Genomic DNA, 19,807 nt, shown 5'->3' on the forward strand with positions numbered 1-19,807 from the left:
CTCCAAACATTTGTGCAGAGTATAGTTAAATAAATAGAGCTCAAAATTTAGCTAATACTCTATTTTATCGACCGCTGAAGAATTAAAGAGGAAGTTGTCCTTGTTGCGATGGTATTAGGAACGTAAATGGTCATAAGTAAATGCCAGAAGGAATTCAGTCTACCACTTTGATGCTCTGTCAATGCCTTCCACTCCAATAGCATTTGAATAATACCTATGACATAAACTCAGTAGACTGGCAGTAAAGTATAAAACTCAGTAGTAGATATCCGACCAAAATATGTGATGTTGTTGCAATCTTTAAAATTCGTAGTTCATATCTTGCAAAAGTTAGCATTGCCTTTCATCCGTCCAGAGTCCATCAGTATGTACCGTTCCATCACTGGGACCGTTTTGTACCTATGATAAATACGTGATCAAACAGATTTATGATTTGTACTAGCCAAGCTGTAACCATCCGGTATCTTCTGTATAGTATGGAGAATATTATCCTAAGTTCCCTTTTTTATAATAGGAAGAAGTGATTTCAGTTTTTAAATACTATTTCTAATTGATCGATTGATAACTAAAAAGTGCTCTTGTTCTTTCGCCCAGGACAGATTGTTACTCCTTACAACCAGTGTGACAACATATAAACTCTGTGTGTGTGTGTGTGTGTGTGTGTGTGTGTGTGTGTGTGTGTGTGTGTGTGTGTGTGTTCGCACACACAATTTTGATTACGCACAATATATTAAGTGGCAAGAGATGTGATCGTACCTGACGGTATTCTAGAGCTGTGAAGGAAATAAACCAAAACCTGAGGTTTAGAAAAACAGCCTACGTCAAGGATATTATTATCAAATTTGATCTTAAAGCGGAAAGCTACCAGAATCGGTAGCACGTCAGGAAAAATGCTGTGACATTTCAGCTGTTTTTACGATTTGCGTTCAAGTTCCGCTGAGGTCGACTTTGTCTTTCATTATTTCGGTGTCGATGAAATAAGTACTTCTTGTTGACTGGGGTCAATGTAACTGACTTAGCCGCTTCCATGAAATTCTTGGCTTCGAGCAGAAATTAAAAATCTGAAACTAGTATCAAATCTGATTTTCATAATAGACGATGTATAGTTTCTTATATCGTACGTCAGCACCTGACCTTTCAGTGTCACTAATATGCGAACGGAAATGTAGTTGTAGTGGGTAGCAGTAGGAGTAGTTGTCATGTATTTGCTCCCAAGTCAATGAGGTATATTCTTTCTTTTTTAGCTTTTCATATGGAAATGTATACTTTGAAAAGGCTTTGGCTGTTTTTCTAGCAAGCTGAGTCACTATTTAGCGGACAGTTCATTGTCTAGAAGTAGTACTACTTATTGCCGTTCTTATCGTTAAATTTCCTATGTAAGTTCTTAGTAATGGAAACCATCAGTATCAAGTGTTGTCCCTATGTTATATTACTTTCACACATGCAATAAGAAGTGGGCCATCTCTGGTTATTGACCACACTACTAAGAGTTGTTCAATAGTTTATGGATAATCAGTTCTTTCAAAACCCTAACTGCTGTGCATTTGCTGTCATAATCTAACCAAATTAATCTGATTAAATCTCCCCTCCCTTCAATCTGCTCATCAATGAGCAGTAATTATGCTATTTAAGTCTTCTTATCGGACCGAGAAACATCCTTTCTCTTCTTGAGCTCTTAATGTTTTAAATGATCTAGTATATTATCTCAGTACATGTATTACATACACATGTACACATATGTATGTATAATGTGTGTGTGTGTGTGTGTAAACTCAGAAGTTTTGTAACAACGGCCAGAATAAACATAATTCGCGAAACAGTTTTATATAATATACACTTTTGAAAATCAAATATGAAACCGGTCAAGTATATTTCTGTATTTTGAAATATTAAATTCTAATTAATTCTGATATATTCTCTGCGCATTTTCGAATTTTCGATTTCATTTCTTCCATCCCACTACTTGTCTGGAATAATAATAATAATAATAATAATAATAATAATAATAATAATAATAATAATAATAATACTAATAATAATAATATATATGTATATATATATATATATATATATATATATATATATATATATATATATATATATATATATATATATATAGGTATGTAGGTAGATAGAGATGCAGATGAACACAATTAGGCATGATATGTATACACATACATATATATACATTTACATATATTTAGATACACATAGGTACATAAATCTATATATATTCAAAAAGATAAACACATACATATAGGTATATATGTAAATACACACAAACACACACATACAAATATAATTACAGAAAGTATAAATTATAGATATGTATGTGCGTGTGTATAAATAAATAAATTTTTATGCTGACATTTCCTCCATGCATTCGACATATTTTTGTGAATGTGTGTGTGCATGTGTGTGTGTGTGTGTGTGTGTGTGTGTGTGTGTGTGTGTGTGTGTGTGTGTGTGTGTGTGTGTGTGTGTGTGTGTGTGTGTGTGTGTGCCTACTTGTGTATCATTTCACATAATTCTTTAGCCTTTCTACAAATAATAATCGTCAGCTTTAAAATCAAAGATGACATTACAATTGAACGCCTGCTTTGCCTATAAAAGACAACGTTTCTGCAGATTTACTTCTGCAATGACTACCATGAACAGTGCCGCGGGCAGAAGAGTAATTGATTTTTTCTTTCTTTGAACACATGTTCTTCCATTCTTAAAATTTATCATTTTTTTTATTCCATTGTATAATACTTGACTATTTTATAATCCTGTTATTTTTATTTCTTTCCTCCTCAAACTCTTTTCTATGTGAAATGACGGATAATCTTACATGAAAGCATGAGTTACACAACTTCTTTTTACTTTATCTCTTCTTTAAACTTACCCAGTAACACACATTCATAACCCACAAAAATACTAGCCTTCCCGTTTTGGTTTTTTGTTTATTTTGTATCCTAAGTTGTAGAATATTAATAACAATTTCATTTTATTTTCTTCATTAATATTTTTCGATATTTTTTGTCAAGTGTTAATTCTTTTTTTATTTCTACAAACAGAAGATACTTATAAATCCACCAAAGTATCTATAGTTTTCAACCTATGTGTCTCTAAACTTTGCTCGACTAAAAACAACGAAACCTATTAAATCCACTGAGAACCTGCCACCTGTTAAAGCATGCTACTCAGTCTTTTGTCGTTTCAGCCCACTCGGCTTATTCCACTTATGCTAGTCTACTAAATACATCGAGGTTATTGACCTAATGTTCTTACCAAATACTAATACTTTATGCATGAACAACTGTAATTCAATAATTTAATATGACCTCGTCTAATGAAAATAACCAACAGTCACACTTTACGCTTCATAAAATTTACCCATTGGACATTCTTCTTCCTTCTCTCGTATTTCTTATTTAACGAATCAAATTTCAATCCTAATTGGATAATAGAAAAAAGAAGTCTCCTGAAAATGGCGGTATAATTCTGCCTGTAGCTTTCCCTGTAAAACTTAAGAGAATTTAGATATGCAGAATTTATGAATACGATGAAAGCCTACAAGTTAAACTGATGTTGCAGTTCACTGCAACTTCAAACCAAATTCACAACACTGAGTGAGACATGTGGAATTTATACGGAGCTGAAGTGATATCGATTGGCTTTTTATGGAATTTAATATAATTTGTTTCCTGACGTTCATGTACAGGTAATTTTTATTTCACTCAGGTGCACCGTCTTCGTCTAAAACCTGCAACCGAGACAATACGAAGTTTCCACGGAGTTGGACAACATGCTAAAAATAAACTAGACCTTACAACATGCACTGGACCTTGAAATATGACAGGATGGTTACGACTAGCGCAGCTATAATCATAACATAAATTTTCTGCTCACTCATCTTTTATGCTATTCATTATTTCAATATCAAACTTTCGCATACAGCCCTGGATTTTGGTTTGATGAACGCTCAACCGATTATGCTTAACATTTATTGGTTATAACATTATACAAAAAAGCAGCTAGCAAAAATTACAGTATAGCATTTTTACAACAGAGACATGGAAATGTATGCAATATAAAGAAATAAACATAAAACATCGTGCACACAAGCCATATGCCATTGTGAGTCAAACAAAATTATACTGGGTTCAATACAGAAGATAAAAATAGTACAGAAGAACGCAATCTACTATTTTATATATATATATATATATATATATATATATATATATATATATAATACAAAATGGGACAAGAACGCAAAACAGACAGTTAGGTGATACAAGAAAGGGACAACAAAACATCCAGATAGGCGATACAAAGAAAACAAGGACAGGTCATTCGGAGTTTTTTTTCCTCAGTCGGGTTCCAGATTTTCTTTGCAATTTCAGCTGGTTATACTCGAGATTGCTCCAATCTAATAAAACGAATGGTTTACACCAGCTAGCTTAATGGTAAAGCACGGTCACTTTTACAGTGATTGTTATGTATATGCCGTGATTAATAATAAATTCTCGTATATTCCATCATCCGTCTTTCATTTGCCATGTGTGTGCGGGTGTGCGTGCGTGCGCACGCGCGTGTTAAATTGGGAGCAAAACGCCAGAGAAGCTTATGATATACTCCATACTCTTATAGATTAACTTACATGAGACAAGTATCTGTTTTTCACTGGCACCAGATTATATACAGAGGAGGCGAGAGACGATGAGACGTGTGGGAGAGAGAGGGACGTTAGAGCATCAGAGCTGGTTGAGGAAATTTGAAATTTTCTTGATGAAGACTGTCATGTGTCTATAAAGACAATAAGCATGAAGTTTACAGTCGATATGGCAACCGTACACAGAACTATTCATGAAGATCTGAGCACACGCAAAATTTGTGCAAATTTTGTTCCCAGGACGCTCAAAGACGATGATAGCAAGGAGATAGTTGAATTCATTACCTCCAATTCAAGAGTACACTTGAGTCTCTGGTAATCTGTGACGAAACCTGGATCTACTGTTATCATCCAATGACCAACAGATAGCGTGTCTAATAGAAACATTTTGGTTTCTCCAGATCCAAGAATTCCAATCAAAGCAAATCGGCCGGGAAGTCCACAATGATCCTATTTTTCGACAGCAAAGGCGTCATCTATATCCACTGGTTTCCCTCACACCTGACGGTCAACAAAGAGTACTTTGTGGAAGTTGTAAGAGAGTTCAGGAAGATATTTCATCGCAAAGGCCAGAGATCTTCCACTCAGGCCGTAGTACCGGCATCAGGTCAATACACCAGTCCCCAATTCCATCTTGGTAACTAACTACCTCTCAACTGTCGATACATTGCTTCCTGTAACTTTTAGTTATTCCCCAAGATGAAGTAGAAGCTCAGGGGCAGTCATTTTGAAGACATTTAGAAGATGAATGAGACTGTGACAAGTGTCCTAGACAACTTCACTTTGGAGGACTTCCATGGAACCTTCACAAAGTGGCTGGGGTGTTACAAGTGCATTGAACTCAGAGAATTCTACCTTGAAGGAGATAAATTTTGGAATTCTTTGAAAGTCTCTTCAAAAAGTCTCAAACCTTCTGGAAAGCACCTAGTATATTACTGAGGTGGTATCTACCACCATAACATCTTGTGAGCCCAAGAGATAATAAATAAAACTGCGAAGAAAGAAACTATGTAGAAGCTTATGGGATTAACACAATCTGCTATTCAAATCCGGCCGAGGACTATTCTCAATATACTACAGTCTGTTGAGTACACAGTCACTGGCACTCTAATACAAGATGGGCTGTAGCTATCATTGAAAGCGGATACACTCTAGTTCTGCTCGATTACGGCTAAGGTTGTGTTTCTGAAATTTCCAATTACACTAAAATAACTACTGACTCTGCAGGATCTGTGGCACCATACAAACTCAATAGCCGAATATACTAGATTCTTAATCAACAATATTTAGGCCAAATTAGATATCTAGCCTAAAACAACTCAAACATTTTTCTGGAAGTGGTTAGTCAACCTGCTAGAAACAATAACAAAATCGCCTATAAATCACATCTGGCTTCTTAAATATTGAGGGATAAGCTTGATAATGAAGTTGATGATATACGAAAGGGCAAGATGACCACATCTGAAACACCTTTTTTGCCATATTCATCAAATAGAAATCAATGAATTTAGTTAGAGTGAGGTTGATTAGTTTGATCCTAGCCTTGAAGACAGTGCCCCAGATTGAAACCTAAAAAATAATAAAAAGGAACAAGGTCTCCTCGATAAATACTGACTTAGTGTTAAACAACAACAACAACAACTGAAGGCTTCCACAAGATAATTAAAATGTTTCTCAAAATCGAAGAAATGTAAAATAAACAACACAGAGAAAAAGACTTTCTGAGTGGTTGAATTCTGTCGAAGATCTTCCAATCACTGATTGCCTGATTAATCTGACCTGATCCGCTGAGAAAAGCTTGACCGACGCTTTAAAGTTCTTTCTTGGTTAACAAACTGAGTGACGAGTGCTTGTGGAGTTGTATTAGTAGTGTCTGACATTAGTGAAGTCGGTCAGCTGGAAGTAATCATAGAGTATCGACACAAAGTAGAAATAGATAGTTTCAACAGTAGTAGTTATAGTGAACTACTGTTGCTGTACTTACAGTCCCTCCCTCCCTCTTCTCCTGTTTTCTCATTGTGTGTCTCTCCGGCATTCTGTGTGTGTGTATGATGTGTGAATGTGTGTGTGTTCATCTCTCTCTCTCTCTCTCTCTCTCTCTCTCTCTCTCTCTCTCTCTCTCTCTCTCTCTCGTTTGATTTCAATTAATATGTTTATATATGTATGTGTGTATAAATGTGAATTTCCGACAACCTCTCTCTCTCCGTCCCTCTCTCTCCTTCTCTCTTTCTCTGTCTATCTTTCTAATTATTGATCTATCAATCTATCAATCTAACCAGCTTGTCTATCTGTTCGCCTGTTTGTCTACTCATCCAAATCCCTTCCATGTTTTGCAGTTCCCCTTCCCAACCTCTTCCATCTTTCTACCTGTGTATCATCTTTGATCTCTTATTTTTTGTCTGGATTCCGGTACTTCTCTCACTCGGTTGTTGTTGTTGTCGTTCCAATTGTCTCTCCTCAATAAAACAGAATTGGTTGACCGAAATAAGAGTGTATATGCCGTTATCCGCGCCAAACATTTTATAGCGATCTGTCTGCCGTGTTTCTCGGTGAACTATCGATTATTGCTAATCACAAAGAAATAGCGAGAAGAGATGCGATTTGAGGAGGAGCAATAACGATGATAGAGACTGGAAGAGATAGCAAGAGGGATAATAAGAAAGGGAAGAGGAAGGGAGAGAGGTGAAAGAATGGATAGTTAGGGTGGGAGAAAGTAAGAGAGACACTCACGGAAACTATTAAAAATACTGACTGTCGTAAACGAGTGGTGTTGTGTAAAGCAATGTGCGACAAGCTAGTGTTCTAACAGAGCCATGCTTCGGTCACGTGGTGTGAAAGATCGAGCAAAAGAAGAGATGTCAAGAAGTTAGAAGGCGCAGAAAGATACATTTAGATGGAGAAAGAGATTAGAGGAATGTGTGTGTGTGTGTGTGTGTGTGTGTGTGTGTGTGTGTGTGTGTGTGTGTGTGTGTGTGTGTGTGTGTGTGTGTGGAAAGAAACATTTTGTATTATCACCCACCCACCCGCTGTTTATTTTCACTTTCGCTTACTTTTCTTTATAATCCTGTCATCAATAGGCGGAACACTTTGTAAAGGATAATCCCTAGATAGATTATAAACTTCGTCCAAATCTTAAATCCTATCGCTCTCGAATCGATCAATTCAGTTAATAAGTCGTGCAAGCAATTGGAAGTTCAATGTGGCATGAGAGGATCGTAGTTAAATATTGGCATGTAGCCGCCTGCCTTTCAACATGACTGACTATCATCGAATAACCAAACCTGACCGATCAAGTTGACCTAAGAACGATTTATGATTATTATTATTATTATTATTTTATGTTTGACTTTTGTTTTGCATTTGTACAAGTTGGATCCAAGTCTCACCCAGAGACCTCAAGAGACAACAAGTTAGAAGTTCATGTAGGTGTTATGCCTAGGGTACCATATATTTGGATTTGTACAGTTTTGTTCAAGTGAATGTTTAAGAAACCATAAGAAAATTATGTTTGCTTTAAAATTTGAGATCACATAGACAGTATTTTACGTAGGATATGGGCAGTTCCCATGAGCACTATCTTTTGGACTTCAGCCATTTTGGGGTTACCTGGTATCTGAGCTAGGTAGTAATCAGGTATTGTTTTCGTCTTCAGATTCCACATTTTGCTAATTTCTATTTCAAGATCTTTATATTTGCTCAGTTTTTGGTAGGTCTTGACAGATACGTTTATATCAATTGGGACAGTCATATCAATGAGGAGGCATGATTTTTGTCTGAAGTCTTTCAGTATGATGTCTGGCCTATTTGCGTCTATCTTTCTGTCAGTTTGAATGGTGAAGTTCCAGAGGAGTGCAATGTGATCATTTTCAAGTACTGGGGGTGGTTTGTGTTCCCACCAGTTTTTATCATGGGGCAAGTCCAGGTTTTTGCATATTACCCAGTGAATATATTGTGCAGCTCTATCATGCCTGTTGAGATACTCTGTAGGCGCAAGCAGACTGCACATGGAGACAACATGATCGATGGTCTCATTTTGTTGTTGGCATATACGACATAATGGGGAGCTGCCGTTCTTTAATATGTTGGCCTGGTAGTTCTTTGTAGGTAGGCATTGATCTTGGGCTGCTATGATAAACCCCTCTGTTTCTGATTTCAATCCAGAGGCCATTAACCATTGGTGGGTAAGGGCTTTGTCAATATCTGCATTATTCGCTCTCTTTGGGTATTTGCCATTGAGAGGTTTTCCATGCCATTTTTCAGTCATAATAGCTAAGGCAGCAATTTTAGCACGGGTTTTCAAGCGCTTAGCTTTTTCTGTAGGTGTTTCTAGTTCGTCTAATTCTTGAATTTGTTGCAATTGGAATTCACTTAGATATTCCTTTGCCTGTTTTGTTACTGAGTAAGATGCTTTCTTGCTTTCATATTTTAAGACAAGTTTTAGCATCCAGTCCTCAGAGTTTTTCATATAGGTGTCTAGGCCAATTGTGGCTACCTTCATTGACAATGCCAGCTGTAGTAGTCCTCGACCTCCCTCTTTTCTTGGCAGATAAAGACGTTCTATATCTGCCTTAGGGTGGTGCATTCTATGCATTGTCAACAGTTTTCGTATTTTTCTGTCAACATTACATATTTCAGTAATTGACCAGTTAACGATGTTGAAACTGTAAGTCACGACTGGTATGGCTAGAGCATTGATCGCTTCGATCCTGTTTCTCGCGTTCAGCTCTGTCTTCAGTATTGCTCTCACCCTGCGATAACATTCTCTTATTATTATTATTATTATTATTATTATTATTATTATTATTATTATTATTATTATTATTTGAATACTCACAACTTATTTTGCTGGGTATGATGGAAAGTGTCAGCCAGCAGACTAAGGTGACACTTGTTTACTGGTCATGCTTCAAGAACCCCGCGAAGAATTCTTATAGTTCCAAGCAAAATTGTTTTTTGTAGGCGTTCTACCTGCACACTTGCACCAATCTTTTTTATCCATGCTGGTAGCTGAGTGCTGATACTTCCAAGTTTACCAATTTCTACTGGTATCACATGTCTACTCTCTTCATTGACCACAACCTTCGTATTTCACACTTCAAATCGTCATAGTTGTTTATTTTTCTTCTTTCACATTGATCCTGTTGTCACCGGAGCATGTTATGTCGATTATCATACATGTTCTTTCTTTTTTATTCACCACAACGATATCCAGTTTCCGATGTCAGGTCGGTTGATCGCACTATCCCACAAGCTTTCGCAATTCTAATTTTTGGTGACTCCTTCTAGAGTTGTTTCCTCATACCACTTCTTTGCTCTTTGTAGGCTGTGATTTCCACAGAGCTCCCAATGGATCATTCTGGCCACGTTGTTATGGCGTCTTTTGTATTCGCATTGTGCCAATTTTGGACATTCGTTATTGATGTGCCATACCATTTCACCCCTCTCAACACACATTCAGTATTTGTCTCTATCAGTAGTGTTGTCAATACTGCACTTCATATAGTTGGTCCATAACGCTTGTTCCTGAGCTGCTCATATGAGTGTTTCTGTCTCTATCTTCAGGTCACTCCTCCTCATCCATAGTCAGCGGTCCTCTGTTTCTGTCTTGGCGTTCACATCTCTTGCAAACTGACCGTACATTTTCTTTTCCTTCCATACTTTTTCTTTTTGTTTTTATTTTTTGTTTTTTGTTCATTTCTTGTTTAAATATTTCTTTCGTTGTACAATTTTCAGTTTTGATGATGTAAACCTTCTACGTGTCTTTCAACAGTGGTTCAACGGCATTTTTTATATACCTCCTTAGGCTGTTTTCCTCTGCTTCGATACAGTCCTGGAAACTAATGAAACCTCTCTCACCCTTTCTTCTGGACAAGTACAGCCTATCGGTGTCACTTTTGTGGTCTTGGTATCCATATTCTTCATTTCTCGCCTTTATAATTCCCGCTCCATACCGAAGTGATGCTATTATTATTATTATTATTATTATTATTATTATTATTATTATTATTATTATTATTATTATTACTGAGTGGGAGAGCAGTGCACGCCATCAAAGTGACACTGGGGTAAAATATATGAAGCCTAGCATACCCGTCATGACTACACCAGGCACATGCATCGCAACCATATGTGCGCAACATGGTGACCTCATATCAAGATTAACAGCACATGACCTTGCAAGTGAGACCCAATTAGAATTTTCTGCAGTTCGAGTAGCTCATCCCGCTCAAAAGGTCCCTGAATAAGGGTTGTCTGAGCATGTTGAACGAAACACCCATGTTTCCAGAGGGGAATTATACAAACCCCAAAGAATTCCTCTCAACACATGGCTATGATGCTCTCCCACTACTTTTGCTCGTGATCAGAGATGCACATATCGTCAGCCACTAAAGGACATGATCAAATAGTTAAGGTCAAGCAACTGACAAACAAATCTGTGGTATTGAGTAGAATATTTGCGTAACCTATCTTTTATACCAAGACAAAACAATCTACACGATAACACTTCCAATTAGTTAAGATCAGAAAGCACGAGAACCACTGCTTGGTACTACATCAGGACATTTATAATAATAATAATAATAATAATAATAATAATAATAATAATAATAATAATCATTATTATTATTATTATTATTATTATTATTATTATTATTATTATTATTATTATTATTATTATTATTACTTTTATTATTATTATTGAGTGAAGAGCAGTGCATGCCATCAAAGCGACACTAGGGTAAAATATACGAAGCCCAGTATACCCATTATGACTACCCGTCTGATAAGGGTACACCAGGCACATGCATCACAACCATATGTACGCAACATGGTGAACTCATATCAAGATAAACAGCGCATGACCTCGTAGGTGGGGCCCAGTTAGAATCTTCTTCTAGTCGAGTAGCCCATCCCGCTCAAAAGGTCCCTGAATAAGGTTTGTTTAAGGATGTTGAGCAAAACACCCATGTTTCCAAAGGCGAATTATTCAAACCCCAAAGAATTCCTCTCAACACATGGTAATGATGCTCCCCCACTACTTCTGCTCATGATCAGAGATGCACATATCATCAGCCACCAAGGGACATGCTCAACTGGTTAAGGTCAAACAACTGACAAGCAAATCTGTGGTATTAAGCAGAATATTTGCTGTAGCCCATCTTTTATACCAAGACAAAGCAATGTACATGATAACACTTCCAATCAGTTAAGATAAGAAGCCATGAGAGCCAGTGTCTGGTACTGCATCCGGGCACCTATTATTATTATTATTATTATTATTATTATTATTATTATTATTATTATTATTATTATTATTATTATTATTCCTTCGTAACACAATGTAGGTAAAAATGCACCGGAGTCTTTAGTCATTTGTTAAGTCACAACAAGGACCTCAGACAGATGATACTTTCTTTAAGATGTGCGCTGTGCCCAATAAGGCTGCTGTTTGCAAGACATCAATCTTGCATAGGATTTCCAGTTGCCTTAAGAAGTTTTGAAATTTCAATGAGATTGAGCCCAACGCTCCGATCATAACTGCTATAACTTTTACGTTACCCTTAGGCATTTTTTACAGTCTTGCCATTTCCACTTTCAATTCGGAGTACTTGGTGGTTTTTTTCAACCTCTTTACTCACATCATTCATGTCATTTGGTATGGCTACATCCAGTCATCTGACAGTATTTGTCTCTCTTACTCAATATGACAATATCCAGCTGACGGTGTTCGATTGCACGATCCGTCTGAAAATCATAGTCCCAGAGCATCGTTACTTTTCCATCCTCCTGCATAACTTTACTTGGCACATGTTCTCTTACTTCATATTGGTATTTAAGGCATAGGAGCCAATGAAGATACACACATATTTTATTGTGGTGGCGCTTATATTCTTTTTGTGCAAGACTCTCACATCCACTTATCAAGTGGGTCACATTTTCCACAGTTTCCACAGAGTTTGCATTTCTGGGTGTCAGACGTTTTATAGATGTTATACTTCACTGAGTTGGTAGCGAGAGCCTCGTCTTGTGCAGAAATGATCAAGTTTTCAATGGTACACTTTAAATCACCTCGCTCAAGCCATGCCCACGATGTTGTATTCTCAAACTGTCCATGCCCACGATGTTGTATTATCAAATAGTTCATGCATTTTCATTTCAAGGTCTTTTCTCTTCTTGGCTTTTTGGTTAAACTCTTCCTCGCCCATCATTTCATCTGCATTTACACCCATATCTTTCGCAGTATATTGCAGCAGGTCTTCATCACTATTTATCAAATACTAGGCAAGCATTCTCCTTTCACTTCTTATACAATGGTCTATACTAATTAGTCCTCTGTCACCATTCTTTCTTTTCATATACAGTCTGTTTACGTTTGCTTTAGGGTGTAGCACCCCTGCAGCATCATCAACTTTCTCGTCCTTCCATCCAATGCTGATATTTCCTCCTTAGTCCATTTGAGGATGAACGCACTATATCTGACCACCGCAACTGCCCAGATATTCATTGCGGTAATCAAACTTTTGGCATTCAGGTTGGATTTCAACACCATCTTTACCCTTATTTGATACGTCTCGCTGACTTTGGCTTTCATTTCTGTGTGTAGAATATCATCTTGCTCCAAAATCCCTAAATATTTATACCCACTGCCGTCGGGTTCACCCATGGTCTCTCCTGACGGTAACCGCAATCCTCTGCAAGATGCTGTCTTCCCTCTTTTCATATTAAGTACTGAGCATTTGGTAATCCTAAATTCCGATTCCGATGTCCCTACCACACTTCTAGACTGTTTTGGTTAAGGAATCTATCTGTTTTTCAGATTTCTAAAGTAATTTCAGGTCATCCATAAACAGAAGATGGTTCAATGATGGGCCTTTCTTCCCACATCGGTAACTCATCTTAACTTTCCTAAGTATCATTGTTATGGTATCGTACAATTACAAATAGTAACGGAGAAAACGAGTCACCTTGGAAGATCCCGCCTTTAATAATAACTTCTCCAAGGAATACATTACTTAAGTACAGTTTGGTTTTCCACTCTTTCGTGCATCAGAAAATTGTGATGTTGTCAACAACACCAAACATCGGTAGGCACTCAACGATCCAAGAATGAGGCATCATATCATATGCTTTCTTAAAATCAATCCAAGCTACAGACATGTTTGTATGGTGTTTTTACAATGTCTTAAAACTGTTTTATCGATGACCAGGTGATCTTTGGTACTCCGAGAACTCTTCCTACATCCTTTTTGTTTCCATGGTAATATTTCTTCATGTACCAGGAAAGTACATGTTTTTACCGTACATATACCAGTGAGTATCTTCCAGATTATGTTTAGGCATGCTATGTGACGGTAGTTACCCACAATATTCCCCTTTTATTCTACCTTTCATTACAAGTGTTGTCCTCCCAGTCACCATCCATGCGGGGACTGTACCTTCTGGACATACTCATTCAATTATGCTGCTAGTCTTTCATGCACCGCGTGGCATCTCTTCAGCTAGAAACCATGAATCCCATCTGGTCCGGGGGCTTTCCAGTTAGGCACTTTACCTACTTGTTCTTTCACATCACCTGTGCTCATGACAATATTCCTTTGCTTCTTTGCTCTTTTTTATTCTGTTTTGATAGTTCCTATCCACATTGCATCCTTTTTATGCACTACATTGTTTCCCCATAATCCGCTCCAGAACTCCTTGGCTTGATTTGCATTGTCTCCTTCCCATTGTCTCCTTCGAACGTTCGGAAGAATTGCATCGGGTTATTTTTGAACAATCTGTTCTCCCCGAACTGCTTCTTCTGTTTTAACTGCTCTATTACTGCATTAAACCTGTTCTTTCGGTATTTTATATTTCTTCTCTAATTTTCCTCGGTCGGTCTTTTTCCCATTTTTCCACTTTCCTCTTAATCATTACTCAATTTTTCCTAGATCTTGCCTTGCCCACATTATGTCCCTTCCAATGCGTCGTTTCCACCATGGTTCTTCTGCTCCACCATTTTTTTGTTTTCTTAACTTGTAATTTCTCCCTAGCAAGTCATGCAATAGCTTGGCGAAGATTCCTTGTTTGTGTTATGTCCTCCGTCTAGAAGTATGGTATGACAGTATTTATCTTTTGTTTCACTTTATCTATCATACTCCTATCTACCCTTCTCATATTCATGGTGACTTTTTTATTCTGGAGCATTCATCAAATTGGTGAGTCATCTTTGAATTTCAAGCAATTCATCATCTAGTTGGTTCATTTCCCCTGCATGTCTACCCACTACAGTATCAGGGTTCACTGTATAACGTTTCTGTTCCTCATCCTTAATTACCCCATCACCATTTCCTTGGTACTCCTGTCTACTCTTCTCTCTGCTTTCAACTCCTTTGTGACCCATCCGCAGAGTCTCTCAGACTCTCACTAATCCGAGATATTTCTACTTCAGCTAAGTAACCCTTCCTCTTAACCACTCTCACTTGGTTCATTAGTTTATTTCCTGGCATTGGACGCATGTCCCTTTCCATCCACGACTTCTTTCCTGCTTTTCTCTTTCATGACATTGAATAAGTGTATCGTTTTCTTCCTTCGTCCACTTATGTCTACTTTTGTGCACACCGTGTATATAATCTGTTGTGACATAACGACCGTCAGAGGCGAGATCACTGCCCCTCATGCGGGCGGTTTCAGACGTGCCGGGCGGGAAACCTTCACCATGATCGGCTATACCTTCATTCTCGCTGTTAATTCTTTCAGTGTTGTGTTGTATCATGATTTCAAGAGTCGTTCGTGGGGTTGCCACGAGAGTTGTTATTGAGATCCCATCTATCTCTTCTCTTTATTTGTATATACGCGTGCACATATATGTACATACACATATACAAACAATATATGAGTATATGCATATATATGTACATGTATGTATATACCTTCATCCACATGTACATATAGATACAATACTGGGTACATGACGTGGCAAAAGAACATGGACAAAATGGTAAACAAGGTGCAACAAACGAGCATGCCACATAGAAACATCTCCTTCATCAGCTGCCACCATTAAAACCCCAGCGTTTCGAAGAATTACATACACATATATATATATAACGTGCTTGCATTGTGTCGCCTCTATAACCACAGTGATTATCATTATCACTATCGTTCTACCTATAGCATTTAAAAATATTGATAATAATATACATCCCGGTATATTGAAGCAGATCTTCGTCACTGTTTATCAAATACTCGGCAATCGTTCTCCTTATACAATGGTCTATACTAATTAGTCCTCTGCCATCATTCTTTCTTTTCATATACAATCTGTTTGCGTTTGCAGTTAACACTTAATACTATCTTTTGCGCTCCCTTCATGAATGGTAATCCATGGATCATTCTCAATTAGTTTTTAGTTCCTTGGCTGGTCATTTCAAGTGCCCCCACAATCACTGGTATTGGAACCGTCTTGAGATGCTATCTTTGCTCCAACTACTGTCGTCATCTGCCCACTGTTCTCATTTGGTTTTGTATTCCGCTTGGACAGTGACATTATTAGAGGGGTCTTCTTGTTCAGAGGTAACTTTTCTGCCGGTCATCGTCTCTTGTATGCTATTTTTGTTTTCGTATCTTAAGTGCCTCAAGCCCATAGACAGAAATTACCCTTTATTTGTTTTCGAAGTTTTATTTCCGAGCGTATCTGTTTTTTCTCCATTTAAAATGAGACATGTTGCATTTGATATTTATTGTTATTATCATGTGCCTCTTTTAATTTGTTTAAACACTGTGTGCTCTACGTTGTCTTGTTTATGTACGAGGTGTACGGGTGCATGTGTGAATTATATAAACATTACATTTATGTGTATTTGCATATACGATTATTATTTGTACTTACAGTGTTTTTTCAGTAGCGACATTGCATTCTCGCATATTGCTTCAATTCATGTAAAGGCAAGTCGCATCACCGCATGTTGTTTATATTATCACACGCTTGTTTTTTCTGCGACAACGTATCTGAGAGAAATATATGAGAGAAATATTTCGGTATCCTGATCTAATTTACATTAGGGACCAATTTTCTTTTATATTTTTGTTGTTTCATAAATCCTCTTTGCCCATGATCACAGATTATTATTATTATTATTATTATTATTATTATTATTATTATTATTATTATTATTATTATTTTTATTATTATTATTATTATTATTATTATTATTAGTAGTAGTAGTAGTAGTAGTAGTAGTAGTAGTAGTAGTAGTAGTAGTAGTATTACATCTCTAGAAGTAGAAAGTTAGAATTTAAAATATTATTCATTCTACACCAGTGCAGAGATTTTCAAATACTATCGTGAATCATTCATTCTCAATGTTCTTCCTCTTTTCCATAGGCAATCATACACTCTGATCTCACACAAATGAACCTATTCTGATCTCTTATCTGTTTGAAATTAATTCCTTTTCACCACCCCTACCACCACCCCTATCACCACACATGCAAGCAGCATCGCAACACCAGCATTAAATATTTCTCATTACAGAACTAAATGGTTTGCATAGCAGATCTAATTATTTCACATAAAAAGACTAATTAACATATTTAAAATTAGTAATAATTTCTCATGTCAGCATTAGATCAGTGCTTCTTACAGAGTGCCCTATGAGAAATGAAAAGGGAGCGGATAAATAAAGGAGGTTTCCAACGCTCTAAGCTTGATGAATAAAGAAGTACTCAATGAGAGAAAAATCAATTTTTGTTATCTCATTAATAAAGAAGAGGAGGGTCGTCAAAAGTTCCAGCAATATTTGTTGGGGAGAGGTTGGTAGGTGGCAGTTTAAGGATCACCGCAGAAGATTGTAATTTTTGATGAATAAATCCATCAAAGTACTTATTTTATCAAACTATGACAGGATTTGAACTCAAAATCTAAAGGTGGGCATATAAATATCAAAAGGCTTTGTTTAGTGCTCTACCACTTTTGTCATCCACTGACCGTTTGTCAAAGCTTCGATGTCAAACTAAGAAGAAACGCTGGTTTGGTCGTTCATATTGGCGAAACTATTTTCTCTTGTTTGTGATGAAGACAAATACGTGGTAATTAAGTGCAGAATAGAAATTAGATGATACGGTATCAAGTCTACAGTTATATTTGAAATCAAATACTGTTGTATGTTTGACTGAGGCTGGAATATATGTTAGCAAATCAATTTACAGCAATCCCTCGTCATATCACGGTTCACCTATCGCAGTTCACCTATCATTGTTCACCTATCGCAGTTCACCTATCACTGTTCACCTATCGCTGTTCACCTATCACAGTTCACCTATCACGGTTTATTATTTAAGCTTACGTCGATTCCTCCGTGGTGTTGTTTTGCATTTTTGATAAAATAGATATATACAAATTATAAAATAAAAATTTAATCTACTGTACAGTACTGTTTCTACTTCGCAGATTTTCACTTATCGCAGGGGTTTTGGATAGTCGAGGGATTACTGTATGTCAAAGAAAGATAATATTAATTACATAATAAGGGTGAATTGAAACTTCTGTACGTGAGTAAGGAAACCATGTTGACAGTCTCGTTTAGTGTTTTGTTCTAAGGTAAAGTGTTTTCTTACCTCGATTCAAGTTCACACAATTGTACTAGAAGAAAACTTGAACTCCAAACTTAAATTATCTTTAATCACAGAAGTTAAATTAACATAACTGCTGAAAAACATTTTATTTGTTGCTGGCTCTTCTGACTCTATGCTACTATAATCCCTCCGCCTTATGCTGACAAATACACGGACAGAAATTAAAGAGTCTCAGTTCTTTATTTCGAATGTTTGAAAGGAATTCTTACTGAGATTGATTCTTTCCCCTAAAGTATAAGCGATATTTCTCTGAAAGCAGTATACTAAAGACTTGGTCATTTCATAGGTTTTCGACGTCAGCATTAACAAAGATAGTAGTAAATGTGGTTTCTGACAACAATATTAGAATTTATCTAGCATTAATGTTTGCTCAAGGAAAGGAGACAATTCAGAACGCTTTATTGGGTACCATCAAGAAACTTGTAGTTATGGTTCATTATTAGAGTCAATGACGAAGCCAAGTTCTGTTTTTTTTTTTTTTTTTGACTGAGTTACGATAACAACAAAAGTGAAAGAGCAAGAGATATGACTGGACATGTCAGTGTTGCAGCATGACCTTACTGCTGACCCCTGAATCAAAACAACGCACGAACCAAGGAACTAAGAAAATGAAAGTAAACAAAGGCAAACAGTTGTCGAACATTGTTAACGGCTGGGTACCAATTAATATTAGGCAAGTCAAGTGGAATGAACTGTTTTAACAGTAGGAAATCATGTAAAGAGATGAATTAAAGTCAAATCTCAAGAGAAAAGCCATGCCAGAACAATAGATACATCCCTGTAGATAAAGAGCAAACATCTGATAGTCTATGAATGAACAGAAGATGATATTGTAACAGACACAATATGGGGTTCTTGTTTTCCTCATTTTTCCATCTCTTTGATTATTCCCCACCTCTGTTATACATTCTTCTTTGCTTATTTTCTTTTAGTATTTCTATATTTTTTCTTTCTCCCATTCATTTTATTCCTCCTCTCTCTTTCTCTTTTTCTTTCTCCCTCTCTCTTTCTCTCTTTTGCTCTCTCTGCATCTTTATCTCACACACTTTCCTTTTACCAATAATTCATACTTCCTTTCTCTGCAGTAAACACACAGCCATACATATACTTAGGCACGTATATTATATATCTTCATCTTATTCTTCCTTTTTTCTTGATTTGCTGCGATATTGTCATCTCCATTCTCTATTGTCGTGTGTCTGTGATGACGGCAGTGGGGAGCTGTAAAGCCATTTCTTTAAAGAAAGTTTCTTTGAGACTTGTCAATCACTTATGATTGATAGACAGATGAATCAGAAAAACGCGCCCAGACACACATACGCACATGCACGCACGCGCACAAACACGAGCGCGCGCACTCACAATTACACAAACACACGCACACACACGCACGTACTCACACACACACACACAAACACACACACGCACACACACACACACACACACACAAACGCAACATACATACACACATTTCAATATGTATATTATATGGTCTATTTTAATACCGCTGTTTCAGAAGATAAGTGCACCACT

At 36.9% G+C, this 19,807-nt stretch overlaps 1 protein-coding gene and 1 long non-coding RNA gene across 3 annotated transcripts in view; one reads left to right on the plus strand and one right to left on the minus strand.

Annotated features, from left to right (window-relative positions):
• Positions 1-19,807, plus strand: part of LOC106878501 (polycomb group RING finger protein 2) — a 390,185-nt gene that overhangs the window by 141,808 nt on the left and 228,570 nt on the right. The window lies entirely within an intron of this gene.
• LOC106878503 (uncharacterized) overlaps positions 1-19,807 on the minus strand; it is a 39,400-nt gene that overhangs the window by 8,252 nt on the left and 11,341 nt on the right. Inside the window, exon 2 of the long non-coding RNA XR_001410506.3 lies at positions 16,530-16,648. This is a non-coding gene — a long non-coding RNA (uncharacterized LOC106878503). The remainder of the gene's footprint in view (positions 1-16,529; positions 16,649-19,807) is intronic.

This window comes from Octopus bimaculoides, chromosome 8 (genome assembly GCF_046866305.1).
Source record: "Octopus bimaculoides isolate indiv1 chromosome 8, ASM4686630v1, whole genome shotgun sequence".
Taxonomy (NCBI): Eukaryota; Metazoa; Mollusca; class Cephalopoda; order Octopoda; family Octopodidae; genus Octopus; species Octopus bimaculoides.